This window comes from Ambystoma mexicanum (assembly GCF_040938575.1).
Source record: "Ambystoma mexicanum isolate Mex_15411 chromosome 12 unlocalized genomic scaffold, UKY_AmexF1_1 Mex_chr12_unloc.1, whole genome shotgun sequence".
NCBI lineage: Eukaryota > Metazoa > Chordata > Amphibia > Caudata > Ambystomatidae > Ambystoma > Ambystoma mexicanum.
Genome location: NW_027182322.1, coordinates 4,034,206 through 4,051,999, shown reverse-complemented (window position 1 = coordinate 4,051,999; position 17,794 = coordinate 4,034,206). Strand labels below are relative to the sequence as shown.

The 17,794-nt window shown below is 46.7% G+C and overlaps 3 non-coding genes across 3 annotated transcripts; all 3 read right to left on the bottom strand.

The window, feature by feature from the left end:
- Positions 1–1,762: 1,762 nt before the first annotated feature.
- TRNAH-GUG (transfer RNA histidin (anticodon GUG)) lies at positions 1,763–1,834 on the bottom strand. The gene has a single exon. It is a non-coding gene; the product is annotated as a tRNA-His (tRNA).
- Positions 1,835–4,232: 2,398 nt separating this feature from the next.
- Positions 4,233–4,304, bottom strand: TRNAH-GUG (transfer RNA histidin (anticodon GUG)). The gene has a single exon. It is a non-coding gene; the product is annotated as a tRNA-His (tRNA).
- Positions 4,305–11,981: 7,677 nt separating this feature from the next.
- On the bottom strand, positions 11,982–12,053 carry TRNAH-GUG (transfer RNA histidin (anticodon GUG)). Its single transcript has one exon. It is a non-coding gene; the product is annotated as a tRNA-His (tRNA).
- Positions 12,054–17,794: the final 5,741 nt, after the last annotated feature.

Here is a 17,794-nt window from a genome sequence, read left to right as displayed (position 1 = left end):
TCATGCAGGGATGCATGACCAATGCTCCTTCCTGTCTCGCCCGCATACATGGATGCACGTTCACGCCTCCTCCTTCTCTCGGCTTCATACAGGGATCATATCTCCTCCCTGTCTCACCCTCATGCAGGGATGCATGACCAATGCTCCTTCCCTTCTCGCCCGCATACATGGATGCACGTTCACGCCTCCTCCTTCTCTCGGCTTCATACGGGGATCATATCTCCTCCCTGTCCCACCCTCATGCAGGGATGCATGACCAATGCTCCTTCCTGTCTCGCCCGCATACATGGATGCACGTTCACGCCTCCTCCTTCTCTCGGCTTCATACGGGGATCATATCTCCTCCCTGTCTCACCCTTATGCAGAGATGCATGACCAATGCTCCTTCCCTTCTCGCCTGCATACATGGATGCACGTTCACGCCTCCTCCTTCTCTCGGCTTCATACGGGGATCATATCTCCTCCCTGTCTCACCCTCATGCAGGGATGCATGACCAATGCTCCTTCCTGTCTCGCCCGCATACATGGATGCACGTTCACGCCTCCTCCTTCTCTCGGCTTCATACGGGGATCATATCTCCTCCCTGTCTCACCCTCATGCAGGGATGCATGACCAATGCTCCTTCCCTTCTCGCCTGCATACATGGATGCACGTTCACGCCTCCTCCTTCTCTCGGCTTCATACGGGGATCATATCTCCTCAATGTCTCACCCTCACTTCCAACATGTGTAACTTCTTGTTCTCTTTGACGTCTGGGGCATGGGTGGCTACTGCACAGCTCTAGATGTCGCCCACCTGCAAGGTGCTATGGAAAGCACTTTTCCACATTGGACGTGCTATATTAACCCCCTCTCCCCAAATACAATAAAAATAAAGAAATATATGTGCTTCCATAATGTCTACCTTCTAATGTTTCATATGTGTAAGCACATTGTCCTCCTCCTGACCACATTCTAAAACTTTGTGCAAATTGTTCCTTCCATAAACTGTCACTTCCTTGGCCCTTTATTTATAATGACTGTTATACTGTCTCTCTTTCCGCCACAGTATAAAAAAGTCTAGCACACCTCATGATTGGACTAAGAAATTCCTGTCATTTAGTTGGAAATGATTTTCCCATTATCCCCAAAAACTCCTCACTGTGTCTAAGAACGCTTTTTTTCACAGGACAATTCAGATCAGATTGACTTGAAAGGTCCTTTCACGCGACTACAGAATGCCTCTCATTCCACTAAAAGATACGCCAGTGCCTACAATAGCCTAGGACTAGACTATGAGTCCCAATGTAGAAAGACCACAAGTCCACAGATATGCCTGTTTATTTAAACATCTGTATTATCATCAGCGTGTGACTGTAAAGGCGGGACCTCGCGCTCTCTGTAACGCGCTCCATTGGCAACATCAGTTAAATGTCGTTGGTTCAATCCCTCGCGGATGTTGTTTTTATTCCCATTTGTAACTGGGAAATACTGTCGCTGCAATACATATGTCTTAATCAAGCTAGTGGTTATTGACGTAAATGGCAGTGTTATAATGTTTCATGTACTGCAAATGTCACCACATAATGCGCTCTTAATTAGATTTGGTTGAAATACATTACAGTCACCCGATGAAAAAGTGTGCAAAGAGCATTAAAGAAACAAAAGGTTCATAACAGTAACAGGACATATCGAATTGTTTCAGTCCTCCACAGAGATTGCCAATGTATTAATGGAAATTCTAAAATATCTGCCCAACTGCGGTGACATTGCCTCACCACAATGCCGTGACTCGGAATCGAACCGAGGTTGCTGCGGCCACAACGCAGAGTACTAACCACTATACGATCACGGCGAGCTACTTGGGCTGCTACAATGTGACGTTCCACCTCTATCATAAGCTGTACTCCATCTGTGATGTCATGGCTCATGTTTGAATTAAAGGTTGGTTGTGATGTTATCCATGAGAATAAGTGGACACCTGATCCCCAGTCACTTATTTAAGATCTCAATAATCAAGTCAGAATCCAAATGAAAGTCATCAAAGTGGAGCCAATTAGAAATAATATAGTTACACAAACCTGGCAATGGTGCGGCAGCCAAGGCCGATAATGGCCCGCCAGCCTGAGAGCAGGAAAGTGTGAGAGCAGTGATGGTCTTGTGAGAGTTTACAGCTGTTATTGACCCTGTCCCCTTCCATTGCAGAGTTTTCTCCCTATAAGAAGTGCAGAGGCTCCCTCCGGGGTGCTAATAGTACATTTATTTTTTTGCGCAGGAGAAGTGCTCTTCACCAATTGCACGTGCCAAATCACCCGAAGGCCACCACCAAAAAATTCAGGCATTCATGTTCATGCGTCCTCCATGTTATGTCCTTATAAAGGGATGCATGTTCATGATGACTCCATGTCACACCTGCATACAAGGATGCATGTTCATGCCGCCTCGTTCTCTTGGCTTCATACAGGGATTTTATCTCCTCCCTGTCTCACCCTCATGCAGGGATGCATGACCAATGCTCCTTCCCTTCTCGCCCGCATACATGGATGCACGTTCATGTCTCCTCGTTCTCTCGGCTTCATACAGGGATTTTATCTCCTCCCTGTCTCACCCTCAGGAAGGGATGCATGACCAATGCTCCTTCCCGTCTCGCCCGCATACATGGATGCCCGTTCACGCCTCCTCCTTCTCTCGGCTTCATACGGGGATCATATCTCCTCCCTGTCTCACCCTCATGCAGGGATGCATGACCAATGCTCCTTCCTGTCTCGCCCGCATACATGGATGCACGTTCACGCCTCCTCCTTCTCTCGGCTTCATACGGGGATCATATCTCCTCCCTGTCTCACCCTCATGCAGGGATGCATGACCAATGCTCCTTCCCTTCTCGCCTGCATACATGGATGCACCTTCACGCCTCCTCCTTCTCACGGCTTCATACGGGGATCATATCTCCTCCCTGTCTCACCCTCATGCAGGGATGCATGACCAATGCTCCTTCCTGTCTCGCCCGCATACATGGATGCACGTTCACGCCTCCTCCTTCTCTCGGCTTCATACGGGGATGATATCTCCTCCCTGTCTCACCCTCATGCAGGGATGCATGACCAATGCTCCTTCCCTTCTCGCCTGCATACATGGATGCACGTTCACGCCTCCTCCTTCTCTCGGCTTCATACGGGGATCATATCTCCTCAATGTCTCACCCTCACTTCCAACATGTGTAACTTCTTGTTCTCTTTGACGTCTGGGGCATGGGTGGCTACTGCACAGCTCTAGATGTCGCCCACCTGCAAGGTGCTATGGAAAGCACTTTTCCACATTGGACGTGCTATATTAACCCCCTCTCCCCAAATACAATAAAAATAAAGAAATATATGTGCTTCCATAATGTCTACCTTCTAATGTTTCATATGTGTAAGCACATTGTCCTCCTCCTGACCACATTCTAAAACTATGTGCAAATTGTTCCTTCCATAAACTGTCACTTCCTTGGCCCTTTATTTATAATGACTGTTATACTGTCTCTCTTTCCGCCACAGTATAAAAAAGCCTAGCACACCTCATGATTGGACTAAGAAATTCCTGTCATTTAGTTGGAAATGATTTTCCCATTATCCCCAAAAACTCCTCACTGTGTCTAAGAATGCTTTTTTTCACAGGACAATACAGATCAGATTGACTTGAAAGGTCCTTTCACGCGACTACAGAATGTCTCTCATTCCACTAAAAGATACGCCAGTGCCTATAATAGCCTAGGACTAGACTATGAGTCCCAATGTAGAAAGACCACAAGTCCACAGATATGCCTGTTTATTTAAACATCTGTATTATCATCAGCGTGTGACTGCAAAGGCGGGACCTCGCGCTCTCTGTAACGCGCTCCATTGGCAACATCAGTTAAATGTCGTTGGTTCAATCCCTCGCGGATGTTGTTTTTATTCCCATTTGTAACTGGGAAATACTGTCGCTGCAATACATATGTCTTAATCAAGCTAGTGGTTATTGACGTAAATGGCAGTGTTATAATGTTTCATGTACTGCAAATGTCACCACATAATGCGCTCTTAATTAGATTTGGTTGAAATACATTACAGTCACCCGATGAAAAAGTGTGCAAAGAGCATTAAAGAAACAAAAGGTTCATAACAGTAACAGGACATATCGAATTGTTTCAGTCCTCCACAGAGATTGCCAATGTATTAATGGAAATTCTAAAATATCTGCCCAACTGCCGTGACATTGCCTCACTGCAATGCCGTGACTCGGATTCGAACCGAGGTTGCTGCGGCCACAACGCAGAGTACTAACCACTATACGATCACGGCGAGCTACTTGGGCTGCTACAATGTGACGTTCCACCTCTATCATAAGCTGTACTCCATCTGTGATGTCATGACTCATGTTTGAATTAAAGGTTGGTTGTGATGTTATCCATGAGAATAAGTGGACACCTGATCCCCAGTCACTTATTAAAGATCTCAATAATCAAGTCAGAATCAAAATGAAAGTCATCAAAGTGGAGCCAATTAGAAATAATATAGTTACCCAAACCTGGCAATGGTGCGTCAGCCAGGGCCGATAATGGCCCGCCAGCCTGAGAGCAGGAAAGTGTGAGAGCAGTGATGGTCTTGTGAGAGTTTACAGCTGTTATTGACCCTGTCCCCTTCCATTGCAGAGTTTTCTCCCTATAAGAAGTGCAGAGGCTCCCTCCGGGGTGCTAATAGTACATTTATTTTTTTGCGCAGGAGAAGTGCTCTTCACCAATTGCACGTGCCAAATCACCCGAAGGCCACCACCATAAAATTCAGGTATTCATGTTCATGCGTCCTCCATGTTATGTCCTTATAAAGGGATGCATGTTCATGATGACTCCATGTCACACCTGCATACAAGGATGCATGTTCATGCCGCCTCGTTCTCTTGGCTTCATACAGGGATTTTATCTCCTCCCTGTCTCACCCTCATGCAGGGATGCATGAACAATGCTCCTTCCCTTCTCGCCCGCATACATGGATGCACGTTCATGTCTCCTCGTTCTCTCGGCTTCATACGGGGATTTTATCTCCTCCCTGTCTCACCCTCAGGAAGGGATGCATGACCAATGCTCCTTCCCGTCTCGCCTGCATACATGGATGCACGTTCACGCCTCCTCCTTCTCTCGGCTTCATACGGGGATCATATCTCCTCCCTGTCTCACCCTCATGCAGGGATGCATGACCAATGCTCCTTCCTGTCTCGCCCGCATACATGGATGCATGTTCACGCCTCCTCCTTCTCTCGGCTTCATACAGGGATCATATCTCCTCCCTGTCTCACCCTCATGCAGGGATGCATGACCAATGCTCCTTCCCTTCTCGCCTGCATACATGGATGCACGTTCACGCCTCCTCCTTCTCTCGGCTTCATACGGGGATCATATCTCCTCCCTGTCTCACCCTCATGCAGGGATGCATGACCAATGCTCCTTCCTGTCTCGCCCGCATACATGGATGCACGTTCACGCCTCCTCCTTCTCTCGGCTTCATACGGGGATCATATCTCCTCCCTGTCTCACCCTCATGCAGGGATGCATGACCAATGCTCCTTCCTGTCTCGCCCGCATACATGGATGCACGTTCACGCCTCCTCCTTCTCTCGGCTTCATACGGGGATCATATCTCCTCCCTGTCTCACCCTCATGCAGGGATGCATGACCAATGCTCCTTCCCTTCTCGCCTGCATACATGGATGCACGTTCACACCTCCTCCTTCTCTCGGCTTCATACGGGGATCATATCTCCTCAATGTCTCACCCTCACTTCCAACATGTGTAACTTCTTGTTCTCTTTGACGTCTGGGGCATGGGTGGCTACTGCACAGCTCTAGATGTCGCCCACCTGCAAGGTGCTATGGAAAGCACTTTTCCACATTGGACGTGCTATATTAACCCCCTCTCCCCAAATACAATAAAAATAAAGAAATATATGTGCTTCCATAATGTCTACCTTCTAATGTTTCATATGTGTATGCACATTGTCCTCCTCCTGACCACATTCTAAAACTATGTGCAAATTGTTCCTTCCATAAACTGTCACTTCCTTGGCCCTTTATTTATAATGACTGTTATACTCTCTCTCTTTCCGCCACAGTATAAAAAATCCTAGCACACCTCATGATTGGACTAAGAAATTCCTGTCATTTAGTTGGAAATGATTTTCCCATTATCCCCAAAAACTCCTCACTGTGTCTAAGAACGCTTTTTTTCACAGGACAATACAGATCAGATTGACTTGAAAGGTCCTTTCACGCGACTACAGAATGCCTCTCATTCCACTAAAAGATACGCCAGTGCCTACAATAGCCTAGGACTAGACTATGAGTCCCAATGTAGAAAGACCACAAGTCCACAGATATGCCTGTTTATTTAAACATCTGTATTATCATCAGCGTGTGACTGTAAAGGCGGGACCTCGCGCTCTCTGTAACGCGCTCCATTGGCAACATCAGTTAAATGTCGTTGGTTCAATCCCTCGCGGATGTTGTTTTTATTCCCATTTGTAACTGGGAAATACTGTCGCTGCAATACATTTGTCTTAATCAAGCTAGTGGTTATTGACGTAAATGGCAGTGTTATAATGTTTCATGTAATGCAAATGTCACCACATAATGCGCTCTTAATTAGATTTGGTTGAAATACATTACAGTCACCCGATGAAAAAGTGTGCAAAGAGCATTAAAGAAACAAAAGGTTCATAACAGTAACAGGACATATCAAATTGTTTCAGTCCTCCAAAGAGATTGCCAATGTATTAATGGAAATTCTAAAATATCTGCCCAACTGCCGTGACATTGCCTCACCGCAATGCCGTGACTCGGATTCGAACCGAGGTTGCTGCGGCCACAACGCAGAGTACTAACCACTATACGATCACGCGAGTGGGCTACTACGATGTGACGTTCCACCTCTGTCATAAGCTGTACTCCATCTGTGATGTCATGACTCATGTTTGAATTAAAGGTTGGTTGTGATGTTATCCATGAGAATAAGTGGACACCTGATCCCCAGTCACTTATTTAAGATCTCAATAATCAAGTCAGAATCCAAATGAAAGTCATCAAAGTGGAGCCAATTAGAAATAATATAGTTACACAAACCTGGCAATGGTGTGGCAGCCAGGGCCGATAATGGCCCGCCAGCCTGAGAGCAGGAAAGTGTGAGAGCAGTGATGGTCTTGTGAGAGTTTACAGCTGTTATTGACCCTGTCCCCTTCCATTGCAGAGTTTTCTCCCTATAGGAAGTACAGAGGCTCCCTCCGGGGTGCTAATAGTACATTTATTTTTTTGCGCAGGAGAAGTGCTCTTCACCAATTGCACGTGCCAAATCACCCGAAGGCCACCACCATAAAATTCAGGCATTCATGTGCATGCGTCCTCCATGTTATGTCCTTATAAAGGGATGCATGTTCATGATGACTCCATGTCACACCTGCATACAAGGATGCATGTTCATGCCGCCTCGTTCTCTTGGCTTCATACAGGGAATTTATCTCCTCCCTGTCTCACCCTCATGCAGGGATGCATGACCAATGCTCCTTCCCTTCTCGCCCGCATACATGGATGCACGTTCATGTCTCCTCGTTCTCTCGGCTTCATACGGGGATTTTATCTCCTCCCTGTCACACCCTCAGGAAGGGATGCATGACCAATGCTCCTTCCCGTCTCGCCTGCATACATGGATGCACGTTCACGCCTCCTCCTTCTCTCGGCTTCATACGGGGATCATATCTCCTCCCTGTCTCACCCTCATGCAGGGATGCATGACCAATGCTCCTTCCTGTCTCGCCCGCATACATGGATGCACGTTCACGCCTCCTCCTTCTCTCGGCTTCATACAGGGATCATATCTCCTCCCTGTCTCACCCTCATGCAGGGATGCATGACCAATGCTCCTTCCCTTCTCGCTCGCATACATGGATGCACGTTCATGCCTCCTCCTTCTCTCGGCTTCATACGGGGATCATATCTCCTCCCTGTCCCACCCTCATGCAGGGATGCATGACCAATGCTCCTTCCTGTCTCGCCCGCATACATGGATGCACGTTCACGCCTCCTCCTTCTCTCGGCTTCATACGGGGATCATATCTCCTCCCTGTCTCACCCTTATGCAGGGATGCATGACCAATGCTGCTTCCCTTCTCGCCTGCATACATGGATGCACGTTCACGCCTCCTCCTTCTCTCGGCTTCATACAGGGATCATATCTCCTCCCTGTCTCACCCTCATGCAGGGATGCATGACCAATGCTCCTTCCTGTCTCGCCCGCATACATGGATGCACGTTCACGCCTCCTCCTTCTCTCGGCTTCATACGGGGATCATATCTCCTCCCTGTCTCACCCTCATGCAGGGATGCATGACCAATGCTCCTTCCCTTCTCGCCTGCATACATGGATGCACGTTCACGCCTCCTCCTTCTCTCGGCTTCATACGGGGATCATATCTCCTCAATGTCTCACCCTCACTTCCAACATGTGTAACTTCTTGTTCTCTTTGACGTCTGGGGCATGGGTGGCTACTGCACAGCTCTAGATGTCGCCCACCTGCAAGGTGCTATGGAAAGCACTTTTCCACATTGGACGTGCTATATTAACCCCCTCTCCCCAAATACAATAAAAATAAAGAAATATATGTGCTTCCATAATGTCTACCTTCTAATGTTTCATATGTGTAAGCACATTGTCCTCCTCCTGACCACATTCTAAAACTATGTGCAAATTGTTTCTTCCATAAACTGTCACTTCCTTGGCCCTTTATTTATAATGACTGTTATACTCTCTCTCTTTCCGCCACAGTATAAAAAAGCCTAGCACACCTCATGATTGGACTAAGAAATTCCTGTCATTTAGTTGGAAATGATTTTCCCATTATCCCCAAAAACTCCTCACTGTGTCTAAGAACGCTTTTTTTCACAGGACAATACAGATCAGATTGACTTGAAAGGTCCTTTCACGCGACTACAGAATGCCTCTCATTCCACTAAAAGATACGCCAGTGCCTACAATAGCCTAGGACTAGACTATGAGTCCCAATGTAGAAAGACCACAAGTCCACAGATATGCCTGTTTATTTAAACATCTGTATTATCATCAGCGTGTGACTGTAAAGGCGGGACCTCGCGCTCTCTGTAACGCCCTCCATTAGCAACATCAGTTAAATGTCGTTGGTTCAATCCCTCGCGGATGTTGTTTTTATTCCCATTTGTAACTGGGAAATACTGTCGCTGCAATAGATATGTCTTAATCAAGCTAGTGGTTATTGACGTAAATGGCAGTGTTATAATGTTTCATGTACTGCAAATGTCACCACATAATGCGCTCTTAATTAGATTTGGTTGAAATACATTACAGTCACCCGATGAAAAAGTGTGCAAAGAGCATTAAAGAAGCAAAAGGTTCATAACAGTAACAGGACATATCGAATTGTTTCAGTCCTCCACAGAGATTGCCAATGTATTAATGGAAATTCTAAAATATCTGCCCAACTGCTGTGACATTGCCTCACCGCAATGATCGAACCGAGGTTGCTGCGGCCACAACGCAGAGTACTAACCACTATACGATCACGGCGAGCTACTTGGGCTGCTACAATGTGACGTTCCACCTCTATCATAAGCTGTACTCCATCTGTGATGTCATGGCTCATGTTTGAATTAAAGGTTGGTTGTGATGTTATCCATGAGAATAAGTGGACACCTGATCCCCAGTCACTTATTTAAGATCTCAATAATCAAGTCAGAATCCAAATGAAAGTCATCAAAGTGGAGCCAATTAGAAATAATATAGTTACACAAACCTGGCAATGGTGCGGCAGCCAGGGCCGATAATGGCCCGCCAGCCTGAGAGCAGGAAAGTGTGAGAGCAGTGATGGTCTTGTGAGAGTTTACAGCTGTTAGTGACCCTGTCCCCTTCCATTGCAGAGTTTTCTCCCTATAAGAAGTGCAGAGGCTCCCTCCGGGGTGCTAATAGTACATTTATTTTTTTGCACAGGAGAAGTGCTCTTCACCAATTGCACGTGCCAAATCACCCGAAGGCCACCACCAAAAAATTCAGGCATTCATGTTCATGCGTCCTCCATGTTATGTCCTTATAAAGGGATGCATGTTCATGATGACTCCATGTCACACCTGCATACAAGGATGCATGTTCATGCCGCCTCGTTCTCTTGGCTTCATACAGGGATTTTATCTCCTCCCTGTCTCACCCTCATGCAGGGATGCATGACCAATGCTCCTTCCCTTCTCGCCCGCATACATGGATGCACGTTCATGTCTCCTCGTTCTCTCGGCTTCATACAGGGATTTTATCTCCTCCCTGTCTCACCCTCAGGAAGGGATGCATGACCAATGCTCCTTCCCGTCTCGCCCGCATACATGGATGCACGTTCACGCCTCCTCCTTCTCTCGGCTTCATACGGGGATCATATCTCCTCCCTGTCTCACCCTCATGCAGGGATGCATGACCAATGCTCCTTCCTGTCTCGCCCGCATACATGGATGCACGTTCACGCCTCCTCCTTCTCTCGGCTTCATACGGGGATCATATCTCCTCCCTGTCTCACCCTCATGCAGGGATGCATGACCAATGCTCCTTCCCTTCTCGCCTGCATACATGGATGCACGTTCACGCCTCCTCCTTCTCACGGCTTCATACGGGGATCATATCTCCTCCCTGTCTCACCCTCATGCAGGGATGCATGACCAATGCTCCTTCCTGTCTCGCCCGCATACATGGATGCACGTTCACGCCTCCTCCTTCTCTCGGCTTCATACGGGGATGATATCTCCTCCCTGTCTCACCCTCATGCAGGGATGCATGACCAATGCTCCTTCCCTTCTCGCCTGCATACATGGATGCACGTTCACGCCTCCTCATTCTCTCGGCTTCATACGGGGATCATATCTCCTCAATGTCTCACCCTCACTTCCAACATGTGTAACTTCTTGTTCTCTTTCACGTCTGGGGCATAGGTGGCTACTGCACAGCTCTAGATGTCGCCCACCTGCAAGGTGCTATGGAAAGCACTTTTGCACATTGGACGTGCTATATTAACCCCCTCTCCCCAAATACAATAAAAATAAAGAAATATATGTGCTTCCATAATGTCTACCTTCTAATGTTTCATATGTGTAAGCACATTGTCCTCCTCCTGACCACATTCTAAAACTATGTGCAAATTGTTCCTTCCATAAACTGTCACTTCCTTGGCCCTTTATTTATAATGACTGTTATACTCTCTCTCTTTCCGCCACAGTATAAAAAAGCCTAGCACACCTCATGATTGGACTAAGAAATTCCTGTCATTTAGTTGGAAATGATTTTCCCATTATCCCCAAAAACTCCTCACTGTGTCTAAGAACGCTTTTTTTCACAGGACAATACAGATCAGATTGACTTGAAAGGTCCTTTCACGCGAATACAGAATGCCTCTCATTCCACTAAAAGATACGCCAGTGCCTACAATAGCCTAGGACTAGACTATGAGTCCCAATGTAGAAAGACCACAAGTCCACAGATATGCCTGTTTATTTAAACATCTGTATTATCATCAGCGTGTGACTGCAAAGGCGGGACCTCGCGCTCTCTGTAACGCGCTCCATTGGCAACATCAGTTAAATGTCGTTGGTTCAATCCCTCGCGGATGTTGTTTTTATTCGAATTTGTAACTGGGAAATACTGTCGCTGCAATACATATGTCTTAATCAAGCTAGTGGTTATTGACGTAAATGGCAGTGTTATAATGTTTCATGTACTGCAAATGTCACCACATAATGCGCTCTTAATTAGATTTGGTTGAAATACATTACAGTCACCCGATGAAAAAGTGTGCAAAGAGCATTAAAGAAACAAAAGGTTCATAACAGTAACAGGACATATCGAATTGTTTCAGTCCTCCACAGAGATTGCCAATGTATTAATGGAAATTCTAAAATATCTGCCCAACTGCCGTGACATTGCCTCACCGCAATGCCGTGACTCGGATTCGAACCGAGGTTGCTGCGGCCACAACGCAGAGTGCTAACCACTATACGATCACGGCGAGCTACTTGGGCTGCTACAATGTGACGTTCCACCTCTATCATAAGCTGTACTCCATCTGTGATGTCATGACTCATGCTTGAATTAAAGGTTGGATGTGATGTTATCCATGAGAATAAGTGGACACCTGATCCCCAGTCACTTATTTAAGATCTCAATAATCAAGTCAGAATCCAAATGAAAGTCATCAAAGTGGAGCCAATTAGAAATAATATAGTTACACAAACCTGGCAATGGTGCGGCAGCCAGGGCCGATAATGGCCCGCCAGCCTGAGAGCAGGAAAGTGTGAGAGCAGTGATGGTCTTGTGAGAGTTTACAGCTGTTATTGACCCTGTCCCCTTCCATTGCAGAGTTTTCTCCCTATAAGAAGTGCAGAGGCTCCCTCCGGGGTGCTAATAGTACATTTATTTTTTTGCGCAGGAGAAGTGCTCTTCACCAATTGCACGTGCCAAATCACCCGAAGGCCACCACCATAAAATTCAGGCATTCATGTTCATGCGTCCTCCATGTTATGTCCTTATAAAGGGATGCATGTTCATGATGACTCCATGTCACACCTGCATACAAGGATGCATGTTCATGCCGCCTCGTTCTCTTGGCTTCATACAGGGATTTTATCTCCTCCCTGTCTCACCCTCATGCAGGGATGCATGACCAATGCTCCTTCCCTTCTCGCCCGCATACATGGATGCACGTTCATGCCTCCTCGTTCTCTCGGCTTCATACGGGGATTTTATCTCCTCCCTGTCTCACCCTCAGGAAGGGATTCATGACCAATGCCCCTTCCCGTCTCGCCTGCATACATGGATGCACGTTCACGCCTCCTCCTTCTCTCGGCTTCATACGGGGATCATATCTCCTCCCTGTCTCACCCTCATGCAGGGATGCATGACCAATGCTCCTTCCTGTCTCGCCCGCATACATGGATGCATGTTCACGCCTCCTCCTTCTCTCGGCTTCATACAGGGATCATATCTCCTCCCTGTCTCACCCTCATGCAGGGATGCATGACCAATGCTCCTTCCCTTCTCGCCTGCATAGATGGATGCACGTTCACGCCTCCTCCTTCTCTCGGCTTCATACGGGGATCATATCTCCTCCCTGTCTCACCCTCATGCAGGGATGCATGACCAATGCTCCTTCCTGTCTCGCCCGCATACATGGATGCACGTTCACGCCTCCTCCTTCTCTCGGCTTCATACGGGGATCATATCTCCCCCCTGTCTCACCCTCATGCAGGGATGCATGACCAATGCTCCTTCCCTTCTCGCCTGCATACATGGATGCACGTTCACGCCTCCTCCTTCTCTCGGCTTCATACGGGGATCATATCTCCTCAATGTCTCACCCTCACTTCCAACATGTGTAACTTCTTGTTCTCTTTCACGTCTGGGGCATGGGTGGCTACTGCACAGCTCTAGATGTCGCCCACCTGCAAGGTGCTATGGAAAGCACTTTTCCACATTGGACGTGCTATATTAACCCCCTCTCCCCAAATACAATAAAAATAAAGAAATATTTGTGCTTCCATAATGTCTACCTTCTAATGTTTCATATGTGTAAGCACATTGTCCTCCTCCTGACCACATTCTAAAACTATGTGCAAATTGTTCCTTCCATAAACTGTCACTTCCTTGGCCCTTTATTTATAATGACTGTTATACTGTCTCTCTTTCCGCCACAGTATAAAAAAGCCTAGCACACCTCATGATTGGACTAAGAAATTCCTGTCATTTAGTTGGAAATGATTTTCCCATTATCCCCAAAAACTCCTCACTGTGTCTAAGAACGCTTTTTTTCACAGGACAATACAGATCAGATTGACTTGAAAGGTCCTTTCACGCGACTACAGAATGCCTCTCATTCCACTAAAAGATACGCCAGTGCCTACAATAGCCTAGGACTAGACTATGAGTCCCAATGTAGAAAGACCACAAGTCCACAGATATGCCTGTTAATTTAAACATCTGTATTATCATCAGCGTGTGACTGTAAAGGCGGGACCTTGCGCTCTCTGTAACGCGCTCCATTGGCAACATCAGTTAAATGTCGTTGGTTCAATCCCTCGCGGATGTTGTTTTTATTCCCATTTGTAACTGGGAAATACTGTCGCTGCAATACATATGTCTTAATCAAGTTGTGGTTATTGATGTAAATGGCAGTGTTATAATGTTTCACGTACTGCAAATGTCACCACATAATGCGCTCTTAATTAGATTTGGTTGAAATACATTACAGTCACCCGATGAAAAAGTGTGCAAACAGCATTAAAGAAACAAAAGGTTACATAACAGTAACAGGACATATCGAATTGTTTCAGTCCTCCTCAGAGATTGCCAATGTATTAATGGAAATTCTAAAATATCTGCCCAACTGCCGTGACATTGCCTCACCGCAATGCCGTGACTCGGATTCGAACCGAGGTTGCTGCGGCCAATACGCAGAGTACTAACCACTATACGATCACGGCGAGCTACTTGGGCTGCTACAATGTGACGTTCCACCTCTGTCATAAGCTGTACTCCATCTGTGATGTCATGACTCATGTTTGAATTAAAGGTTGGTTGTGATGTTATCCATGAGAATAAGTGGACACCTGATCCCCAGTCACTTATTTAAGATCTCAATAATCAAGTCAGAATCTAAATGAAAGTCATCAAAGTGGAGCCAATTAGAAATAATATAGTTACACAAACCTGGCAATGGTGTGGCAGCCAGGGCCGATAATGGCCCGCCAGCCTGAGAGCAGGAAAGTGTGAGAGCAGTGATGGTCTTGTGAGAGTTTACAGCTGTTATTGACCCTGTCCCCTTCCATTGCAGAGTTTTCTCCCTATAAGAAGTGCAGAGGCTCCCTCCAGGGTGCTAATAGTAGATTTATTTTTTTGCGCAGGAGAAGTGCTCTTCACCAATTGCACATGCCAAATCACCCGAAGGCCACCACCATAAAATTCAGGCATTCATGTTCATGCGTCCTCCATGTTATGTCCTTATAAAGGGATGCATGTTCATGATGACTCCATGTCACACCTGCATACAAGGATGCATGTTCATGCCGCCTCGTTTTCTTGGCTTCATACAGGGATTTTATCTCCTCCCTGTCTCACCCTCATGCAGGGATGCATGACCAATGCTCCTTCCCTTCTCGCCCGCATACATGGATGCACGTTCATGTCTCCTCATTCTCTTGGCTTCATACGGGGATTTTATCTCCTCCCTGTCTCACCCTCAGGAAGGGATGCATGACCAATGCTCCTTCCCGTCTCGCCCGCATACATGGATGCACGTTCACGCCTCCTCCTTCTCTCGGCTTCATACGGGGATCATATCTCCTCCCTGTCTCACCCTCATGCAGGGATGCATGACCAATGCTCCTTCCTGTCTCGCCCGCATACATGGATGCACGTTCACGCCTCCTCCTTCTCTCGGCTTCATACGGGGATCATATCTCCTCCCTGTCTCACCCTCATGCAGGGATGCATGACCAATGCTCCTTCCTGTCTCGCCCGCATACATGGATGCACGTTCACGCCTCCTCCTTCTCTCGGCTTCATACGGGGATCATATCTCCTCCCTGTCTCACCCTCATGCAGGGATGCATGACCAATGCTCCTTCCCTTCTCGCCTGCATACATGGATGCACGTTCACGCCTCCTCCTTCTCTCGGCTTCATACGGGGATCATATCTCCTCAATGTCTCACCCTCACTTCCAACATGTGTAACTTCTTGTTCTCTTTGACGTCTGGGGCATGGGTGGCTACTGCACAGCTCTAGATGTCGCCCACCTGCAAGGTGCTATGGAAAGCACTTTTCCACATTGGACGTGCTATATTAACCCCCTCTCCCCAAATACAATAAAAATAAAGAAATATATGTGCTTCCATAATGTCTACCTTCTAATGTTTCATATGTGTAAGCACATTGTCCTCCTCCTGACCACATTCTAAAACTATGTGCAAATTGTTCCTTCCATAAACTGTCACTTCCTTGGCCCTTTATTTATAATGACTGTTATACTCTCTCTCTTTCCGCCACAGTATAAAAAAGCCTAGCACACCTCATGATTGGACTAAGAAATTCCTGTCATTTAGTTGGAAATGATTTTCCCATTATCCCCAAAAACTCCTCACTGTGTCTAAGAACGCTTTTTTTCACAGGACAATACAGATCAGATTGACTTGAAAGGTCCTTTCACGCGACTACAGAATGCCTCTCATTCCACTAAAAGATACGCCAGTGCCTACAATTGCCTAGGACTAGACTATGAGTCCCAATGTAGAAAGACCACAAGTCCACAGATATGCCTGTTTATTTAAACATCTGTATTATCATCAGCGTGTGACTGTAAAGGCGGGACCTTGCGCTCTCTGTAACGCGCTCCATTGGCAACATCAGTTAAATGTCGTTGGTTCAATCCCTCGCGGATGTTGTTTTTATTCCCATTTGTAACTGGGAAATACTGTTGCTGCAATACATATGTCTTAATCAAGCTAGTGGTTATTGACGTAAATGGCAGTGTTATAATGTTTCATGTACTGCAAATGTCACCACATAATGCGCTCTTAATTAGATTTGGTTGAAATACATTACAGTCACCCGATGGAAAAGTGTGCAAAGAGCATTAAAGAAACAAAAGGTTCATAACAGTAACAGGACATATCGAATTGTTTCAGTCCTCCACAGAGATTCCCAATGTATTAATGGAAATTCTAAAATATCTGCCCAACTGCCGTCACATTGCCTCACCGCAATGCCGTGACTCGGATTCGAACGGAGGTTGCTGCGGCCACAACACAGAGTACTAACCACTATACGATCACGGCGAGCTACTTGGGCTGCCACAATGTGATGTCCCACCTCTGTCATAAGCTGTACTCCATCTGTGATGTCATGACTCATGTTTGAATTAAAGGTTGGTTGTGATGTTATCCATGAGAATAAGTGGACACCTGATCCCCAGTCACTTATTTAAGATCTCAATAATCAAGTCAGAATCCAAATGAAAGTCATCAAAGTGGAGCCAATTAGAAATAATATAGTTACACAAACCTGGCAATGGTGCGGCAGCCAGGGCCGATAATGGCCCGCCAGCCTGAGAGCAGGAAAGTGTGAGAGCAGTGATGGTCTTGTGAGAGTTTACAGCTGTTATTGACCCTGTCCCCTTTCATTGCAGAGTTTTCTCCCTATAAGAAGTGCAGAGGCTCCCTCCGGGGTGCTAATAGTACATTTATTTTTTTGCGCAGGAGAAGTGCTCTTCACCAATTGCACGTGCCAAATCACCCGAAGGCCACCACCATAAAATTCAGGCATTCATGTTCATGCGTCCTCCATGTTATGTCCTTATAAAGGGATGCATGTTCATGATGACTCCATGTCACACCTGCATACAAGGATGCATGTTCATGCCGCCTCATTCTCTTGGCTTCATACAGGGATTTTATCTCCTCCCTGTCTCACCCTCATGCAGGGATGCATGACCAATGCTCCTTCCCTTCTCGCCCGCATACATGGATGCACGTTCATGTCTCCTCGTTCTCTCGGCTTCATACGGGGATTTTATCTCCTCCCTGTTTCACCCTCAGGAAGGGATGCATGACCAATGCTCCTTCCCGTCTCGCCCGCATACATGGATGCACGTTCACGCCTCCTCCTTTTCTCGGCTTCATACGGGGATCATATCTCCTCCCTGTCTCACCCCCATGCAGGGATGCATGACCAATGCTCCTTCCTGTCTCGCCCGCAT